The sequence below is a fragment of the Electrophorus electricus genome, chromosome 12, assembly GCF_013358815.1.
Source record: "Electrophorus electricus isolate fEleEle1 chromosome 12, fEleEle1.pri, whole genome shotgun sequence".
Classification (NCBI taxonomy): Eukaryota; Metazoa; Chordata; class Actinopteri; order Gymnotiformes; family Gymnotidae; genus Electrophorus; species Electrophorus electricus.
In genome coordinates, this window is record NC_049546.1 from 22,147,514 (window position 1) to 22,167,513 (window position 20,000).

The 20,000-nt window shown below is 43.9% G+C and overlaps 1 protein-coding gene across 3 annotated transcripts in view; it reads right to left on the minus strand.

The window, feature by feature from the left end:
• Positions 1–20,000, minus strand: part of lingo2 (leucine rich repeat and Ig domain containing 2) — a 208,251-nt gene that overhangs the window by 122,138 nt on the left and 66,113 nt on the right. Inside the window, exons 1-2 of one of the 3 annotated variants that reach the window (XM_035532441.1) lie at positions 16,666–16,753; positions 8,461–8,565 (exon numbers count right to left, since the gene is read on the minus strand). The exons of 1 other annotated variant lie outside the window; for it this stretch is intronic. The gene's annotated coding sequence lies outside the window, so the exon portion shown is untranslated. Of the gene's footprint in view, positions 1–8,460; positions 8,566–16,665; positions 16,754–20,000 lie in introns of those variants that run through there. One more of the 3 variants, XM_035532440.1, reaches the window with a different exon arrangement.

Consider the following 20,000-nt stretch of genomic DNA (forward strand, 5'->3'; position numbering starts at 1 on the left):
AAATTAGTGGCTACCTACAACATATCCCACCATTATGATAATGTATTATTATTATTATTATTATTATTATTATTATTTGTTTATTGATTGATTTATTTTTAGATATTATTTTGGATATCTATTCAAAATGTCACATAATGCTAGCTTCTCCAGACAGGGCATGATGTGATATTAACAGCTTTTATAACTTGGTCAGCCAGCTCAGTAAGATCTGGCAGCGTTAAAGGTCTCGTCTCGTGTGTGTGTGTGTGTGTGTTTGTGTGTGTGTGTGTGTGGGGGGGGGGTGTGTGCAGGGGGAGGGAGGGGCTCAAAAGGCAGAACACATAACCCCAAGAAAGAGTGCACATATGCACAAATGTTGGTCCAGCGTCTTTGGTCCAGCGTTAGCATGCTGTCTCTCATGATCAATGTACCTCATCCAGAAACACAGACTCAGAAACAAGCTACAGTGTGATGCTCAGAAACTCGGTACAGCCAATAAATGGAAATATGTGGAAATGAAAGTGTGATGTTTTAGAAAGGAGCCGTAACAGGCCGAGCGTGGCACAGAGAGGGAGTACCAGAGAGCAGAGGAGACATGCCAGCTACAATCAACACAGCTGCAGAGAGGAAGTGGGACAAGAAGCTCAGCTTCCGCAGGTAAATGTAATCACACAGAGTGACAGCCACAGTCATGTTTGAAACATTAGAACAGCAGACGGACAGTGCAGGGCAAACACACCTCCCAGTTCTCAGGAGGCACCAGCTCCTGTTTCCATGGCGAACAGACTGCGTGCTGCTGTTCTGTTTGGGATGTTCGGCCATCACATGTGTGATGGTTGCCAGGGGAGATTATTGTTTTCAAACTCAGCGCTTTGAGGTGCAGAGCAATTCTGTTTCCTCTTTGTTTAAGCTGGCAGTGTGGCTTCAGGCCTTCATCCCAGCTACTCACCACATACTGTCTCACTGACGCAGACGGCTTTACCACACGGCCTCGCTCCTCACCTCTTCTCCTGCTGCCTAATATTGTCCCTCTTCTCTTCAATGCTGGAGTGACTAATGCTGGCTCTTACGATGTGCAGTAGATGGAGATTAAAACAAAGAGTCACCTTCTGTCTGGGCTGTAAGTGATAGGCTATCATTAGCTTCCAAAACATAAGTGGGCTCGACGCTCCAGCAGTGAGGAACAGGCAGGTTAAGCAAACCTGTAGTTCTTCACTGCCATGTGGCCATGTGTCTCCCAAGCTGAAGCCCTCTGGGGTGTCTGGGATGTGGAAGCTTCCAGGAGCAATCGAGCGAAACCACAGGGCGTGTAGCACGTCTTGCTGACTGAGGGTGGGACTGTCTCAGACCAGGACACTAAAAACAGACAGGCTTTCAGCGGCGAGTGATAAACTGCTGGCACAGACGTGCGTCACTCTCGTTCTGGGGATGTATCGGTCTAATTTTGCCCGTCCCTGCGCTGATACACCCGGGTTGCTTCCCGGACAAGGTCTAACGCTCCCACGACAGTCATTAATGAAAAATGCATGAAGATGTAAGAAATAAATCCAGTTGGCCTACGTTAAAGATCTATTTAGGAGACAAAACGCCCTTTTCACGAAAGCAGTCTCCTTCTGAAGCAGCCGCTCTCAGTCCTCCTTAACACGCAGTAGTTCACCCAGTTTTACGCAGTCTGCACCCTTATCCATGTGGAAGGACGTCAAAACGGACACCGTCTCCTCCCGCCAGGATTCAGGGAGAATCCAGACCCTACGTTTGAAACACATGTTTAGGTGGGCTCAGAAAACAGACCTGCACTCTTGTTTACTGAGGAATTCAGAACTTCAGTGTTTGCGAGATTGCCGTCTCACCACTGTTAGCATTGGAGCGATGTTGGACAGTAGCGGAGACATCGCCGATACGTCCCCGAGCGGATCACTTCTGTCCTGCCCTGGTGCTTGTATGTCTAGTCCGCCCCTCGCTATCAGAAAAAAGCCTCTCTAAATGCCGGACACGGGCTGGACACTACCGTCTGTACTCACCGTGGGTGGGGGGCCTGACTCCGTATCCTGAGAAGCTGAGGTGTGTCTTTCTCAGCCACAGGGAAAACAAGACGAGCTTGTCCGCACTAAACAGGCTCTCACGGCAAGATAAGCGTTGCGCACACCACCGAAGAGACTGGAGCTTCGATAAGAGGCCAAGACAGGAAGGAAGCGAGCAGGGGGAGGGGCCTGGCAGATAACAGCCAATCATCTTGCATTAGTGCCCTGAGCCCTAAAAACAATGATATAGGCAGGTGGCAATATTCCAGTAATTACATTATTTAGCGATGAACAGGAAAACTGCCTTTTCTTTACCAGAATGTTTATGTTTGTTAAAAATTATTTACACACACATTCCTTTGATCTATATCAAATATATATTTGGCTATATTTTAAATAATGAATTATTAAATAGTAATATTTGCCCAGAAAGCAACATATATACGATTGATATAAACATAAACATGCCCACAGTCTCCTACAGACGGCCAGTGTGAAGACACTCTGTGTGGGTGATAACAGGGCCTACAGTGTCTTGTGTTCTGGTCAGTGGAAACAGAAAAGTTTACAACACTTGGAGGGCAAAATATGCTTAATTACCTGCACTATTCACCAACACCCCAACCCCCTCAACCCCAACACCCCAACCCCCTCAACCCCAACACTCCAACCCTCCAACCCCCCAACACTCCAACACCCCAACCCCCTCAACCCCAACACCCCAACCCTCCAACCCCCTCAACCCCAACCCTCCAACCCCCAACACTCCAACACCCCAACACCCCAACCCTCTAACCTCCTCAACCCCAACACTCCAACCACCCAACCCCCCAACACCCCAACACTCCAACCCTCCAACCCCCCAACACTCCAACCCTCCAACCCCCTCAACCCCAACACTCCAACCCCCCAACACCCCAACACTCCAAATCCTCCAGCCCTCCAACACTCCAACCCCTGAACCCACCAAACACATACACACATACAGCAAACTAATACAGCCCAATCAGTGTCCTGAGGCATAGGGATGCAACATAAGCAGTATTGATCAACATGGTAAGTATTGATAAGTATTATAAGCAGTATTGATTAACATGATAAGTACTGATAGGTATTATAAGCAGTATTGATCAATATGAAAAGTATTGATAGGTATTATCAATGCACTGCCACATTCTCAGTCAGAATTGCTCTTTAGTACAAGCGTAAGTCCACTCACGTTCACATTCACGTCAGATGAGGGCGTTTCAGACAATCTATCTATCAGTGTTTGAACAGATTATCTTTTCATATTATCCTCCCCACCCCATGAGTGACAGCCAGGCTAAATCATAAATGAGTTTTCTATGACCTTTCCCTGTTTGCAGAGGCTCTGGTCTCCCAAGCGTATGAAACCTGGACTGACCTCGTCTCCCGTTAAACCTGATGACATCATAAACTTCAGTTTTTTAGGGACACATGTAGAAGCATAGATTAACTAACACACACAGACACAGACACAGACACACACACACACACACACACATAACACAAACACACAGACACACACACACACACACACACTAATTGACTGTGCCTCGTTTATGGTCTCCTGTTTCATTGCGCAGGTTCATAAATGATCTGACTTTAACACTTTAATGGGCTTCTCCCCTGCCTGGCTGGAGATCACTGACTCCATCATTTGTGAACTGTCCTCTGTTTTTCTGGGTTTTTTTCTGAGATTATACTACTGTTTATTGGCACAACTAGACGCTTCAAAACGCTGCACACCAGACGGCACGAAGCAAATGTGAAACATTCACTCATAAGTGAGTATACATTTGTTTATTTGTGTGTGTGTGTGTGTGTGTGTGAGTGTGTGTGTGTGTGTGAGTGTGTGTGTGTGTGTGTGTGTGTGTGTGGGTGGGTGTGTGTGTACATGAAAGGCTCAACACTTCTTTTCTGTAGTTAATACTAGCAAATAACAAACCCGCCTACTACTTAGGAGTCTTTGTCTTTCAGTTCAACAGCTGACACATGCTCATTCTAAAAATACACCCTTTCTTCACCTGAAAGTCAACCTGCTTCATCTAAAACTGTAAGACTTTAGTACCACAGACATGAGCTTATAACTCTGAGTGTGCTGGAACAACTCACCGATGACACATTTACTACCAATTACCACTGTTTTGGTGCCTCACTAACAAAGACATACATGTATTTTGGCAATGTATTTAGTTAGTTAGTTCAACACATTATATAACCAGGTACATTACCTAATTGTATATGGTTACTATGGTGACCTTAGACAACATAATGTCATTTGCCACATCTAGTGTCCTCCCTGGGTCTCATGTTAGCTTTCTTGTGCAAAGATCCACTATGCAGGGACTCACAGATGGTCCACACGCACAGAGCAGCTAACTGGCCAGTGAACACCCTAAAAAAGGCAGAGTGTGTATAAAACTGACTGTAATTCCTGCACAGTTTAACGGATTTGAGCTGGTTCAACCCCAGAAATAAAGTGAGCATTCTACAGTTTAACTTCATAGGCACTATGTGATTGAACATGGAGCCAAAACAATAAAAATGTGTCACTAACCCATTACTCACACTCTGTGCTCAGTTTCTCCACAATGTTCCACTGGGAAGATGCACATTAAGCAAGTTCTTTGGCCACATGAACGTAAACACCCTCAGTGCAGTATTCCTGAGACCAAGCTTGAAATCTCCCCTTCCCATCACTGAGGTCAGAGGGCATAAGGGCACAGCAATGCTTTCAATGAAGCTTCTATTTTTTCTTTCTTTGTTTAAAACACAATTTAGCTTCCTTCAGTACACACGCTTTCACAGTGAAAACAGAATTCCCATTCCCAACATTCCAGTAGGAAAACAGCATTCATTTAATGACTGTCACACCATGAAATTACTGTTCTATAATCTGAAAGGGTTTACAATAGTACCAGAAAAGTCCTGCTCATTTAAAACAACATTAGCTTTTTATTAAAATAATAATTAGCTTTCATTAGCTTTCAGAAACTGTTAGTGACTGTTAAGCCTCGGTTCAGTCCACCAGGATTCTACTCCAGACCAGCTTTTCCTCTGATCCAGTACCTCTCAGGCTCCCTTCGGAACGGAGTATGAGTGAACTGTGATTGCTAAGACCTGGCTGGGTTTTCTGAGGAGCTGGCTGTGGTTCTGAAACACCGAACACCCCCCCCTCTCCTGGGAACCCATAGAAGCTGTCCAGAGTGCTGAAACCTCCATATTTAAACAGATACGCTACTATATATGGAGTCTTTGCGTGTAACTAAATGATGACACACTGCACCATCTTTCTGGGTGCAGTTTCTTGGTTTTCTTATTTGTTTAAAAATAAACAATTGATCTTTCATTCAATCCTTCACTCATCCATTCATCCATCCATCCATTCATTCATTCATTTAGAAAAAAAACACTTCTTATCATGTTCAGATCATTTAGAAGTTGTGTGACAGGCAAGTTAACATAAAGTAAGTTTAAGCAAGTTAACGTAAAGTAAAGTAGTGAAACTCAAAGCCAAGTATGTTCACCTCTTCTGAAATATGCAGCTTTGTCCTAATCAGTGCCTGTCGGGCAACGTCATGAGCTCCAAAGCAGTGAGGAAAGACTGGCCCAGCGCAAAGAAGCTCCAGAGCTGTGTGTAGCATAGCAGAGCATGAAATCTGCCTCTGTTAATTCAGATCTTCACATGACCTTTCCATCAGCTGCTGATATGGGAGCACCATGTGCAGGCACAGCTGGGACCTTCTCATTCTGTGATCCCTTCACCAACAGCTTGAGTGCACACTGAAGGAGACCTGAGTGCTCCTTGTCCCTCAGCCTTGTCGTCCGGAGGAAAAACAAAACCCCTTTGGATTTGAAGGACAGAGTTTTTCCATTAGAGCCTCACTGCTGTGTTCTCTGCTGGCTACATCAGACAGGCCCTGACGTCAGAAGACCGGCAGAAAGACTGGAGTGTCTCCGTGAGGGCTCATCTCATCTCACACTTTAACACCTTCTGAGGCCACTGAAGATACTACACTTTTCTTGGACAAAGCCAGCAGACATTTATTTAGCAAACACACTGTGATTAGATTGTCCTGATGGCAAAATGTCTTAAAAGATATTTCTGAAAATTATAAAAACATGAAAATATGGGGTGCAAGTGAGAAATCAATCCTTTTGTGCCTAAACAAAAGAGTGCAGCTCTGTCTCCTCAGTGAGACACAGAACATCTCTGTCTCCTCAGTGAGACACAGAACATCGTTGTCTCCTCAGTGAGACAGAACATCTCTGTCTTCTCAGTGAGACAGAACATCGCTGTCTCCTCAGTGAGACACAGAACATCGCTGTCTCCTCAGTGAGACACAGAACATCGTTGTCTCCTCAGTGAGACACAACATCTCTGTCTTCTCAGTGAGACAGAACATCGCTGTCTCCTCAGTGAGACACAGAACATCGCTGTCTCCTCAGTGAGACACAGAACACCTCCATAAATCCCCAAGCATGTGCCCGTCCATCCTCTACTGACCTGGGAACAGCAGGGGCCTGCGCTCTGCTGCCCGCGCCTGTAATCAGTCTTACAGCAGCAGTTAGATTAAGCGTCATCTCCACTAGGCCAATACAACCCAGTCCTCTGAAAATTACTAAGGAATTAGGATGGCAGATGTGTCTGTAATGACTTAATCATGCCTCTATACTGCCAATAAAGCACAGCCAGGATGTAATATTGCAAAATGCATCTTCTTATGCAACTAATGTAAAAACAAAGGAAAACATGGAATGTGAAATAATGCAGATGTACTACAGATTATTGGGCAGGTTGGGTATGGACTACTAACATAGAGAGAGGGGAGGAGAGAGCGAGAGAGAGAGAGAGAGAGAGAGAGAGTGGGGAGAGAGAGAGAGAGGGAGGAGCGGGAGAGTGAGGGAGAGTGGGAGAGGGGGGGGAGGAGAGGGGAAGGGAGAGAGGGGAGAGAGAGACAGAGAGAGAGAGAGAGAGAGAGAGGGAGGAGAGCGAGAGAGAGAGAGAGGGGAGGAGAGAGCGAGAGAGAGAGAGAGAGAGGGGAGGAGAGAGCGAGAGAGAGAGAGAGAGAGGGGAGGAGAGAGTGAGAGAGAGAGAGAGAGAGGAGAGAGAGAGAGAGAGGGAGGAGAGCGAGAGAGAGGGGATGAGAGAGAGTGGGAGAGAGAGAGAGGGAGAGGGGGAGGAGAGGGGAAGGGAGAGAGAGAGGGGAGAGAGAGAGAGAGAGAGAGGGAGAGAGAGAGAGAGGGGAGGAGAGAGCGAGAGAGAGAGAGAGAGAGGAGAGAGAGAGAGAGGGAGGAGAGCGAGAGAGAGGGGATGAGAGAGAGTGGGAGAGAGAGAGAGGGAGAGGGGGAGGAGAGGGGAAGGGAGAGAGAGAGAGGGAGGAGAGCGAGAGAGAGGGGATGAGAGAGAGTGGGAGAGAGAGAGAGGGAGAGGGGGAGGAGAGGGGAAGGGAGAGAGAGGGGGAGAGAGAGAGAGAGAGGAGAGAGAGAGAGAGGGAGAGGGGGGAGGAGAGGGGAAGGGAGAGAGAGGGGGAGAGAGAGAGAGAGCGAGAGAGAGAGAGAGGGGAGGAGAGAGAGTTGCTAAATTGTTGGTGTTTTTCTGTGTGTACATTTTAAGTGTAATCCTACCACTCCAACTACCCCACTAACAGCTCAGGGTAGTTGGTCCTGATCTTGTGTGAGGAGAAAGTTTCAAGGACCCACATGGCACATCCAGTGTAACAGTATCAGTGTGTTTATAGAGAAGCTTCTCCATCATACCGTCCCAATCTGATATTCTATGTCTATGCGGCAAAATCCACATGCTGCATAAAGACCACCAACATACTTCTGCCTGTGGCTGTGTGTAGGAGTAGCACAGGAGAAATCACATGTGTATTCTACACTCCGGCCACTCTGAGAGAGCCAGGCTTCAACTAGATTAGGCCGCAAATACGGGGATCAGAGAAGAACCTCCAAAATAAAGGCCTTATTTCGGTCTCCGTTGTCTCATATTTACGCGGGCTGATTCATTTTTTTTCGTCATTTTCATGCCATAGGACCAAGCCAGAGAACGTGACGGGAAACCAGAGCACCGGAGAGCTCCGGCCCTCCGGGGTCTTTTGGTTCCTGCTGGCATTTCCGAGGATCCATTTAAACGTGTAGAGGTGACATGCCTGACACCTGGGAGCAATTTCCACTCACACAATGCCCTTTGGGCAAAAATGTCACCCAGGGAGGAGGAGATTCATGCTCAGACGTGGAGTCTCTCCACTTCTGTTTTGTCTTGTTTAGGATTCATTTCAGTCTTGTATGCTCAGAATGAGCACTGGTCCCTTTGACTGTGGTCATGGCCATCTTTAGCTCAGCGCATGTCAAGCAACTCACATAAACACCAGAATTCCAGAAAGTCACCTGATTGCTTGGTGGCTTTTCCGACAAATATGAGTCTTACCTTACAGGATCTCTGAAAACAGGCAGCCAATGAGATTTCAGCTTTGGGAAAAGCCCCTCAGACTCCTTGAAGACTGCTCCAACAGCCAGGTTCCCAGAGGCACATCTGAAACAGAGATAAACCAGAGAATGTGTTAGTGGAGTTCACTGTGGCTTCACAGGTGCCTGGTCTCTGTATTGCAGGTCGTGCTGGAGGCAGAAGCACAAATGAGAATGGACCATGGCCCTTATACGCGATCTCAGCTGGAGCACGCTGCATTTTCCTTTGAGTTAATTCTGGAATTATTTATGGCGGGCGGCTCTTGGACCTCGCGTGTGCTCTGATTCCAGCGCTTTGCCTGAGGAGTCCTCCCCGTGGGGACAGCGGTGGCGTCTCGCTATGTCCCTTCCTTGCTCTTCCATGTCGCCCCCTGCTGTTAGCTACCATCCATTCTCCCCACATCACACAACGTTGGAGACGAGCCAGACTGAGCTGTGTGCCCGTTTCAGGTAGGAACATGAAACGGGGTCATTACGGTGAAAAACAACTCGGTGGCAAACATCTATTTCGATAAGTCGGAGAAGCAGGATGTTATGGTTCAAACCCTGCTACACACTTACACACGGCCGAGTGTCGCTTTGGAGCCAAAGAGTGAGAAGGAATGTAGGAGGCTGTGCTCAGTCATGGGTTCAGGGAATTTATCACCCCCTTGGATTATGAAGATTAAAGCCTATGGCAAGGAGGGAGGCGTTCCACTTGGTGCCATCAGACCTTCTCGGCAGGGGGGACTGATCGTGTTCCACGGTGCAGGGGCCTATATGGAAAACTGGAGGTGCAGAGTGACACACCACCTCATGGAGCACACAGGACTGAGAACGGAAAGCGAGCGTCCAGCTCTGTAATCTCCGCTCTTCTCCCACGCAGCCTTAACCCGCCCAACCACACACACCGTCTTGGGGCGTGTTGGGGCAAGTTATTCCTACGTTAGCCAGAGTGCTGATGGACTAAAGTCGAATCGGTCCGCATTGCGTCAGCTGTACGCTTACAATATATCCACATTTCTAATAAACATGTTATGTTTCCAAGATAGAAATTTTAATTAAATCGTAGTGACAAGCGGTTTTAAAAACACTATAAAGGTAGAGATAGAGGGAGAGAGAGAAAGAGAGTGATAGAGGGATGGAAAGAGAGAGAAAGAGAGAGAGAGAGAGAGATGAAGGGTTGAGTTACAGTAACATTCAGGTCCTTCAACTGCAGGCAAGGAGTGAATTACACAAACAGGCTCTTTGCAGAAACACACTGTCCATCCTCGAACACATACACACACACACACACACACACACACACACACACACACACACACACACACACACACACACACACACACATTCCACATGCACACAATGTTGTTGTGTCTTCAGGGACAGTGTCCACGAAGACAATAATGTTTTTAATTTGGTCACATAAGAAGATTGTCTGCAGTGGCACGAAAACAGACCTCTTCCTTTAGGAGTTTTTTCCGCATGTCATTCCTGGCCTCCCGCACACCCACCAGTTCTCACATGTTGGGGGATGATTTAGGGCGCTGGGGTCAGGAACAAAGATTAATTAGAGCTCAGTCTCTAATGAGAATTCCCACGGAAACAGACACACACATGCAGAGAGGCCATCACCCTCAGCCGTTCACACACAGCTAACTCAAAATAGCACTGCACACTTCTCTGTGTGTGTGTGTGTGTGTGTGTGTGTGTGTATCACATGGCCGTGGTCTGACTGAACACTGGAAGGTGATGTAAAGACTCTATTTGTCCCACAGCAGAGAATCTTCACCATGGTCTGATGGTGTTAACATCTGTGCATCAGGGCTCTCATTGGAAACCATAGCAGAACAGCAGGAAGTGTATCAAAGCCTGATGCTGCGTGCTCCAGCTCAGCCGTAAAAGATGATCAACGTGTTTGAGATCGACCCACTCGTCCATTCTATTAGCAGGATGCTAGCAGGTCATAACAACATTAGCAGCTCAGAGTGTCCGCTGTGGAAGTCAAACTCTGGATAAACAGGTCCACAACGGTGAGACTACGTGAACAGAGTAAATTGAAAAAGTGAGTTGATAGAATGAACATAGAGACTGAGTTTAGAGAATGATCTGAGCGTGAGATGAGAATGATCTGAGAATGTGAATAGAATGAACACACTGAAAGAGTGATTTGAGTTGGGAATGTGAAAGAGAGAGTGTATTGAGAGAGAGAACCGGATGGTAGCAGGAGTGGGGCATGTGAACGGAAAGAATGCAGTAGAGTGTGTGAACAGTTAGAGTGAGTTGAGAGGGTGAATAAAGTGAGTGAGTAGAGCACATGAACTGAAGCAGTAAGCTGGCAAGGGCTGAAAGAATGCAGAGAGAACAGGGTCTGGAGAAAATGGACAAAGAAAGTGTGTTGGGCATCTGAACTAATCGAGAGACCAGAGAGAGTGAACAGAGGGAGTGAACAGAGGGAGTGAACAGAGTGAGTTGTGAGAGTGAACTGAAATGTCTTTTGTCTGTTAAGTGGTATTAGAAGAAGCGCGCTTGTGTAAAACACACTTTTAAGACTGTCCTCTGTTCATGTCATATTTAAGACTGCCCTCTGTTAAGGCTGTCCTCTATTCGTGTTGTATTTAAGACTGCCCTTTGTTCATATCATATTTAACACTGTCCTCTGTTCATGTCGTATTTAAGACTGTCTTCTGTTCATGTCGTGTTTAAGACTGTCCTCTGTTAAGACTGTCCTCTATTCATGTTGTATTTAAGACTGTCCTCTGTTCATTTTATATTTAAGACTCTCCTCTATTCATGTCATATATAAGACTGTCCTCTGTTCATATCATATATAAGACTGTCCTCTGTTAAGACTGTCCTCTATTCATGTTGTTTTTAAGACTGTCCTCTGTTCATATCATATTTAATACTCTCCTCTGTTCATGTTGTATTTAAGACTGTCCTCTGTTCATGTCGTATTTAAGACTGTCCTCTGTTCATGTCATATTTAAGACTGTCCTCTGCTCATATCATATTTAAGACTGTCCTCTGTTCATGTCATATTTAAGACTGTCCTCTGTTCATATCATATTTAAGACTGTCCTCTGTTAAGACTGTCCTCTATTCATGTTGTATTTAAGACTGTCCGCTGTTCATATCATATTTAATACTCTCCTCTGTTCATGTCGTATTTAAGACTGTCCTCTGTTCATGTTGTATTTAAGACTGTCCTCTGTTCATGTCGTATTTAAGACTGTCCTCTGCTCATGTCATATTTAAGACTGTCCTCTGTTCATAGCATATTTAAGACTGTCCTCTGTTTATGTCGTATTTAAGACTGTCGTCTGTTCATATCATATTTAAGACTTTCCTCTGTTAAGACTGTCCTCTGTTCATATCATATTTAAGACTGTCCTCTGTTAAGACTATCCTCTATTCATGTCATATTTAAGACTGTCCTCTGTTCATATCACATTTAAGACTTTCCTATGTTAAGACTGTCCTCTGTTCATGTTGTATTTAAGACTGTCCTCTGTTCATGTTGTATTTAAGACTGTCCTCTGTTTATGTCATATTTAAGACTGTCCTCTGTTCATATCACATTTAAGACTTTCCTATGTTAAGACTGTCCTCTGTTCATGTGATATTTAATACTGTCCTGTTAAGACTGTCCTCTATTCATGTTGTATTTAAGACTGTCCTCTGTTCATTTTATATTTAAGACTCTCCTCTATTCATGTCATATATAAGACTGTCCTCTGTTCATATCATATATAAGACTGTCCTCTGTTAAGACTGTCCTCTATTCATGTTGTATTTAAGACTGTCCTCTGTTCATATCATATTTAATACTCTCCTCTGTTCATGTTGTATTTAAGACTGTCCTCTGTTCATGTCATATTTAAGACTGTCCTCTGCTCATATCATATTTAAGACTGTCCTCTGTTCATGTCATATTTAAGACTGTCCTCTGTTCATATCATATTTAAGACTGTCCTCTGTTAAGACTGTCCTCTATTCATGTTGTATTTAAGACTGTCCTCTGATCATTTTATATTTAATACTCTCCTCTATTCATGTTGTCATATTTAAGACTGTCCTCTGTTCATGTTGTTTTTAGGACTGTCCTCTGTTCATGTCATATCTAAGACTGTCCTCTGTTCATGTCATATTTAAGACTGCCCTCTGTTCATATCATATTTAAGACTGTCCTCTGTTAAGACTGTCCTCTATTCATGTTGTATTTAAAACTGTCCTCTGTTCATTTTATATTTAATACTCTCCTCTATTGATGTCATATTTCAGAATGTCTTCTGTTAAGACTGTCCTCTGCTCATGTCATATTTAAGACTGTCCTCTGTTCATGTCATATTTAAGACTGTCCTCTGTTCATGTCGTGTTTAAGACTGTCCTCTGCTCATGTCATATTTAAGACTGTCCTCTGTTAAGACTGTCCTCTGCTCATGTCATATTTAAGACTGTCCTCTGTTCATGTCATATTTAAGACTGTCCTCTGTTCATGTCGTTTTTAAGTCTGTCCTCTGTTCATGTCGTGGTTAAGACTGTCCTCTGCTCATGTCATATTTAAGACTGTCCTCTGTTCATGTCATATTTAAGACTGTCCTCTGTTAAGACTGTCCTCTGTTCATATCATATTTAAGACTGTCCTCTGTTCATATCATATTTAAGACTGTCCTCTGTTCATATCATATTTAATACTCTCCTCTGTTCATGTCGTATTTAAGACTGTCGTCTGTTCATATCATATTTAAGACTTTCCTCTGTTAAGACTGTCCTCTGTTCATATCATATTTAAGACTGTCCTCTGTTAAGACTATCCTCTATTCATGTCATATTTAAGACTGTCCTCTGTTCATATCACATTTAAGACTTTCCTATGTTAAGACTGTCCTCTGTTCATGTTGTATTTAAGACTGTCCTCTGTTCATGTTGTATTTAAGACTGTCCTCTGTTTATGTCATATTTAAGACTGTCCTCTGTTCATATCACATTTAAGACTTTCCTATGTTAAGACTGTCCTCTGTTCATGTGATATTTAATACTGTCCTGTTAAGACTGTCCTCTATTCATGTTGTATTTAAGACTGTCCTCTGTTCATTTTATATTTAAGACTCTCCTCTATTCATGTCATATATAAGACTGTCCTCTGTTCATATCATATATAAGACTGTCCTCTGTTAAGACTGTCCTCTATTCATGTTGTATTTAAGACTGTCCTCTGTTCATATCATATTTAATACTCTCCTCTGTTCATGTTGTATTTAAGACTGTCCTCTGTTCATGTCATATTTAAGACTGTCCTCTGCTCATATCATATTTAAGACTGTCCTCTGTTCATGTCATATTTAAGACTGTCCTCTGTTCATATCATATTTAAGACTGTCCTCTGTTAAGACTGTCCTCTATTCATGTTGTATTTAAGACTGTCCTCTGATCATTTTATATTTAATACTCTCCTCTATTCATGTTGTCATATTTAAGACTGTCCTCTGTTCATGTTGTTTTTAGGACTGTCCTCTGTTCATGTCATATCTAAGACTGTCCTCTGTTCATGTCATATTTAAGACTGCCCTCTGTTCATATCATATTTAAGACTGTCCTCTGTTAAGACTGTCCTCTATTCATGTTGTATTTAAAACTGTCCTCTGTTCATTTTATATTTAATACTCTCCTCTATTGATGTCATATTTCAGAATGTCTTCTGTTAAGACTGTCCTCTGCTCATGTCATATTTAAGACTGTCCTCTGTTCATGTCATATTTAAGACTGTCCTCTGTTCATGTCGTATTTAAGTCTGTCCTCTTTTCATGTCGTGGATAAGACTGTCCTCTGCTCATGTCGTATTTAAGACTGTCCTCTGTTCATGTGATATTTAAGACTGTCCCCTGTTAAAACTATCCTCTGTTCATGTTATATTTAAGACTGTCCTCTGTTCATGTCGTATTTAAGTCTGTCCTCTGTTCATGTCGTGTTTAAGACTGTCCTCTGCTCATGTCATATTTAAGACTGTCCTCTGTTAAGACTGTCCTCTGCTCATGTCATATTTAAGACTGTCCTCTGTTCATGTCATATTTAAGACTGTCCTCTGTTCATGTCGTTTTTAAGTCTGTCCTCTGTTCATGTCGTGGTTAAGACTGTCCTCTGCTCATGTCATATTTAAGACTGTCCTCTGTTCATGTCATATTTAAGACTGTCCTCTGTTAAGACTGTCCTCTGTTCATATCATATTTAAGACTGTCCTCTGTTCATATCATATTTAAGACTGTCCTCTGTTCATATCATATTTAATACTCTCCTCTGTTCATGTTGTATTTAAAGACTGTCCTCTGTTCATGTCATATTTAAGACTGCCCTCTGTTCATATCATATTTAAGACTGTCCTCTGTTAAGACTGTCCTCTGTTCATGTCGTTTTTAAGACTGTCCTCTGCTCATGTCATATTTAAGACTGTCCTCTCTTGATGTCATATTTAAGACTGTCCTCTGTTCATATCATATTTAAGACTGTCCTCTGTTAAGACTGTCCTCTGTTCATGTCATATTTAAGACTGTCCTCTGTTCATATCATATTTAAGACTGTGCTCTGTTAAGACTGTCCTCTGTTCATGTCGTATTTAAGACTGTCCTCTCTTGATGTCATATTTAAGACTGTCCTCTGTTCATATCATATTTAAGACTGTCCTCTGTTAAGACTGTCCTCTGTTCATGCCTTATTTAAGACTGTCCTCTATTCATGTCATATTTAAGACTGTCCTCTGTTCATATCATATTTAAGATTGTCCTCTGTTAAGACTGTCCTCTGTTCATGTCATATTTAAGACTGTCCTCTTTTAAGACTGTCCTCTGTTCATGTCATATTTTAGACTCTCCTCTGTTCATATCATATTTAAGACTGTCCTTTGTTAATACTGTCCTCTATTCATGTCGTATTTTAGACTGTCCTCTGTTCATGTCATATTTAAGACTGTCCTCTGCTCATGTCATATTTAAGACTGTCCTCTGTTCATATCATATTTAAGACTGTCCTCTGTTAAGACTGTCCTCTGTTCATGTTGTATTTAAGACTGTCCTCTGTTCATGTCGTATTTAAGACTGTCCTCTGTTAAGACTGTTCTCTGTTCATGTTGAGGTTCACTGGGCTTTTCAATCCCTCTGCTCTGTTATCACAGAGCTCCTTCTGTTGGAGTGTTTGCCCCTAGCCTAGGTGCGATGATAAGTGTGGGGTAATTAAAAGGACCCCGGGGTAGAAGTAGAGGATCCCAGTGAGGTTTGACTGAGCTCATCAATGAGATCAAAGCATCAGCCGAATGCCAGGGCACTTCCTTCTGAAGACCTGTCCTGTGTTTAACAGCAAAGTAATTGGGAGGCAATTAACCAATTAACCAATGAACCAGTTAGCCATATTTTAACAGATGAATCACACATTTGTTTTTCCGTGTCATTATTTTGCCTTAAACTGTGCAGTTGGCCCCAAGCCTCTTTGTTCCTTGACTCTGAGTGGAGTGATTAACCAAGGCTTTCAGAATTTTGGCTTAAAAGGAAACGCAATTGTAAAGCAGAGTCAGGTGCTAGTGAGCAGACAGACTTCCTGTGTGAGGCAGGATTCAGCATTGAACAGTCTCTAAAAAAAAAGAAGAAAATAGCAAATGTTATGACAGGATAAGAGCAAACTCCCTGTATAGACCTGCATGAGGGATTTGAAAAGGCAAAATCCAATATGCCTGCTAGATCATAAAGCCGTAAACCTGCAGAAGTGAGAGGAGAAGAAAAAGGAGACCCATGGGAAGGAATGGTTCAGGGGATAATTCCAAACTGCCCTGGGAGACTGACGGAGACACTGGTTAAAGTGGACCTCTATCATGGGCTGAAAAAAGACCTCAAACCCTCTACCGGTACACATTAGTCTACTGTAGGCATGTGTGTGTGTGTGTTTGTTTGCGTTTGTGTGCTTGTTGATGTATATTTGTGAGTGAGTGTGTGTGTGTAGATGGATAGGCCTTCCTGTGTGATGATCAGTGTGAGAGACAGGTCTTAGACAGACAGACCTTCCTGTGTGATGATCAGAGGGAGAGACAGGGCTTAGACAGACAGACCTTCCTGTGTGATGATCAGAGGGAGAGACAGAGCTTAGACAGACAGACCTTCCTTTGTGATGATCAGAGGGAGAGACAGAGCTTAGACAGACAGACCTTCCTGTGTGATGAGACAGGTCTTCTTTACTCTGTGGGAGGAGTCCATTCCGGACTCTTCTGTCTCCTGGACACCTCGACACTCTTGGACTCTGCAGACTAAAGCAGGAATGAGGTGTCTGGGTGGATTCACTTTCAAGCACAACAACAACAACAACAAAAATGGAACTTTTCTTTTTTGTAATTTGTAATTTAAATAGTAATTTTCTATTTGCCCACAAAAACCTGCACACAAGGGGACCACACAGAACAAGACCTGTGTGACATAGTTTGGTACCTCAGAATACCAACGAATACAAAATATCCCATCTCCTCAGTTAACTACCAGAAACCCAGAGCACTACAAGAGGTGTTGTTTGCCTGTGCCATGTGTGTGTGTTCTCACCACCGTATCTTGAATGGCAAACGCATGAAGTTTTTGAATGACAAATGTCAGGAGTAACTGCGGGGAATCTCAGCTCAAAAGAATTCACAGAAAATGCTCAGCAAAGGATTGCACGAGACACTTCAGAGGATCGGGCCACTGCCACCAGGGTGGGTACAACCGTGGCCCACCTTCACACTTCACACAGTTCACACTGACCAATGTCACAGGTAGGGGGCAGTAAAAACATCTGTCTTTTATCGTAAGCAGAGACGGGGTTCATCAGAGCATGGCCTGACTTTGCTGTCTGTCAGAGGGTTTTCAATAAATGTCAGAGAGAACTTTAGGGTCAGTTTTTAATGTTCCTGGATTTTCCAGGTTTCAGGTTTTCTGTTGTCTGAAAGATAAACATGAAGGAAATTAGAACAAAAGTACAACCTAGATCCCTTAACAACCAACAAATGCAGGAGAGATGAACAGCTATAAATGTCTGTACTACTACACAGAGACCTCGCTCATAAATCCTAACTATGTAATTTCATGGGTAATTACAAAGCAAGTCAGACAGCAGTGAGAACATGTCTTGAACACAAAATTTCAAGAACATGTCCTCCTGAACGCATGTTCTGAATGCCAAGTTCCTGAACACATGTCCTCCTAAATGCATGTCCTGAATGCATGTCCTGAACGCATGTCCTGAATGCCCAGTTCCTGAACACATGTCCTCCTGAATGGCCTGTCCCTCTCAGGACACAGCCATCTCTTTCCTAGGGAATCTGCCTCAGCTATATTCCACTCAGAGGTCAAAGAAGACACAAATCTGACTGACCATTCTGTCTACTTGCTGCATCTCTCGGCCCAGTGAAGCCCAAACATTGTTGTAGCCCTATTGTCAACATTGTTGGCCAAGGACAGACACGCAGCTCTGGGGAACCGATTTTATGCTGTTTTGAGACAAAGACCCCTTGACCTTCAGACGTGTATCTCACATGGCTCTGATAAATAATGTGTCCTAAAGTCTCACTAGTGAGGACTCCACAATAAGATGGATGCTATGTCAATAAAAACACAAAAATAAACATGTAAATACATTGTAGTTCATTTAAATGCCAATCTCAAAAGTGTACTGAGGTGGACCCTTAAGGTTGTTCAATAACTACATTATTTCTGAGGGCAATTTCTAAGATCACATAACAGCAAATAGTAAGGATTTAAAGATTTGTAGAAGCCAGGTCGTATAAGCATAAATGATAATGTAATCATATATAAGATATATGATTGCTAGATATGGTATTTAGAAACAAATGTAGGACTTGTAGTTTAGTGGTTTAGTGCTTAAGGCAACTGCATGCAGATCATTGTAGTTTGATCTCTGGGTCAGGCAAAATCCCGACTAACACCAGAAGACTCCTGGTGCGGCAGTTCTGTATCTGAAATGTGAGACTGTGAAGGTAGAGAGTCTGGAACTAAGGAACATGGCTCTGCAACGAGCCCACAAGCCCAGCCAGACGGTGTAAGACAGGGGAGCTATGACTGAAGACAGCGCCTTCCTCCATGAGCCGAGCAGTTAGTGAGCAAGTAATGTGGAACGTTGCCTCCTCTCACAACCGGAGATGCAATAAAGGGAAAACACCACTGCCCAGAAGAAGCATCTGAGATCTGAGGAGAATGGTCACAATGCGTCTGGCATCTACCACTACCAGAGTGTGATGTGGACATGTGTGAATAATGTGGACACTGTGGACGTGTGAAAGATGATCGTGACTAAACTAACTACCGTCCTGGACATACACCAAGTCTAAGTGAACAAACTGGTGTTTGCTGCCTCAGTAATTATGCTTCAGACCCCAGGCCACAAAACACAAGCCACGGACCCCTCACACTGTCCAGCTTTGGAAACAGAGGCTGGACACCCAGATAAAGGTGGACGTCAGCACACTAACAGAGCTGCAGAAGGGTAGACAGATCAAACATGTGTCCTGAGCCCTATAAGTGAGGCTCTAAGGTCTTTTAAACAAGACTAGTCAAGTTTATTTATAAAGTGCTTTTTACATCACAAGTTTACCATGTGTGGGTCCAGATCTCTAACAAAGGTCCAGAAACCAAACAGTATGGCATCCAGACCGCGGAAACACCAAAGAAGTAGAGGCCAACAGAGGAAATTCCCTTTTCACCAATGACCAGTCCAACGTGTACTCTCAGTCAGGGTTGTACTCTCAAGCCTGAGTGTGGATCCACCCACAGCTGAAACAGGACAGCACGGTAAGATATGGGAATAGTTATCTTCACATATCGGAGAATGTGCCATCACATAACAACCATGCTCAGTGGTTAAGAGATCTCAAAGCAGGAAGCAGTCGGCATGACGACAGCAGAAATCCAAGAGTAGGTGAGAAACATGAAGAACCAGGCAGATCCTGGCCCAGACATGAGTCACCCAAACTGGCTAAGGAAACGAACAGCTCTGCTTGGCCAGCCAGCAGAAACAATGCTAATGTTGGCTCCAATCAGAGCTGAATAACAGAAGGCAGGGCATTACTGAATATGAAGGACCCCAACAAGGGCCAAACACCATCCAACCACAGACCACAAACTTGCCTGCCCACAACATAAGAAAACTACTGCTCAGGAGGGGCTTGGTAGCAACACCAGAGTCTAAACGCATCACCTGCTGACAGATAAAGCTGTCCAGCAGAACTCCAAACCAGACAGACCAATCTAAGCATTGTCTGGATCAGCTACAAGAAAACATATGACCCAGTGCCACACGTTTAGCGCCTGGTAGCAGGACGTAAGACATGCCAGGGATGGCAAACACTGAGACACAAGTGTCAAGAATCACAAACAGGAACATATGCAAGACACATGAGCTGGACAGGATGGTGGAGAACTGCAAGGCTGAGAACCTGTGAGACCTCCAGATCCAGACAGATAAACGAGTAATTGAGAACCAAGCTGAGAATGTGACTGC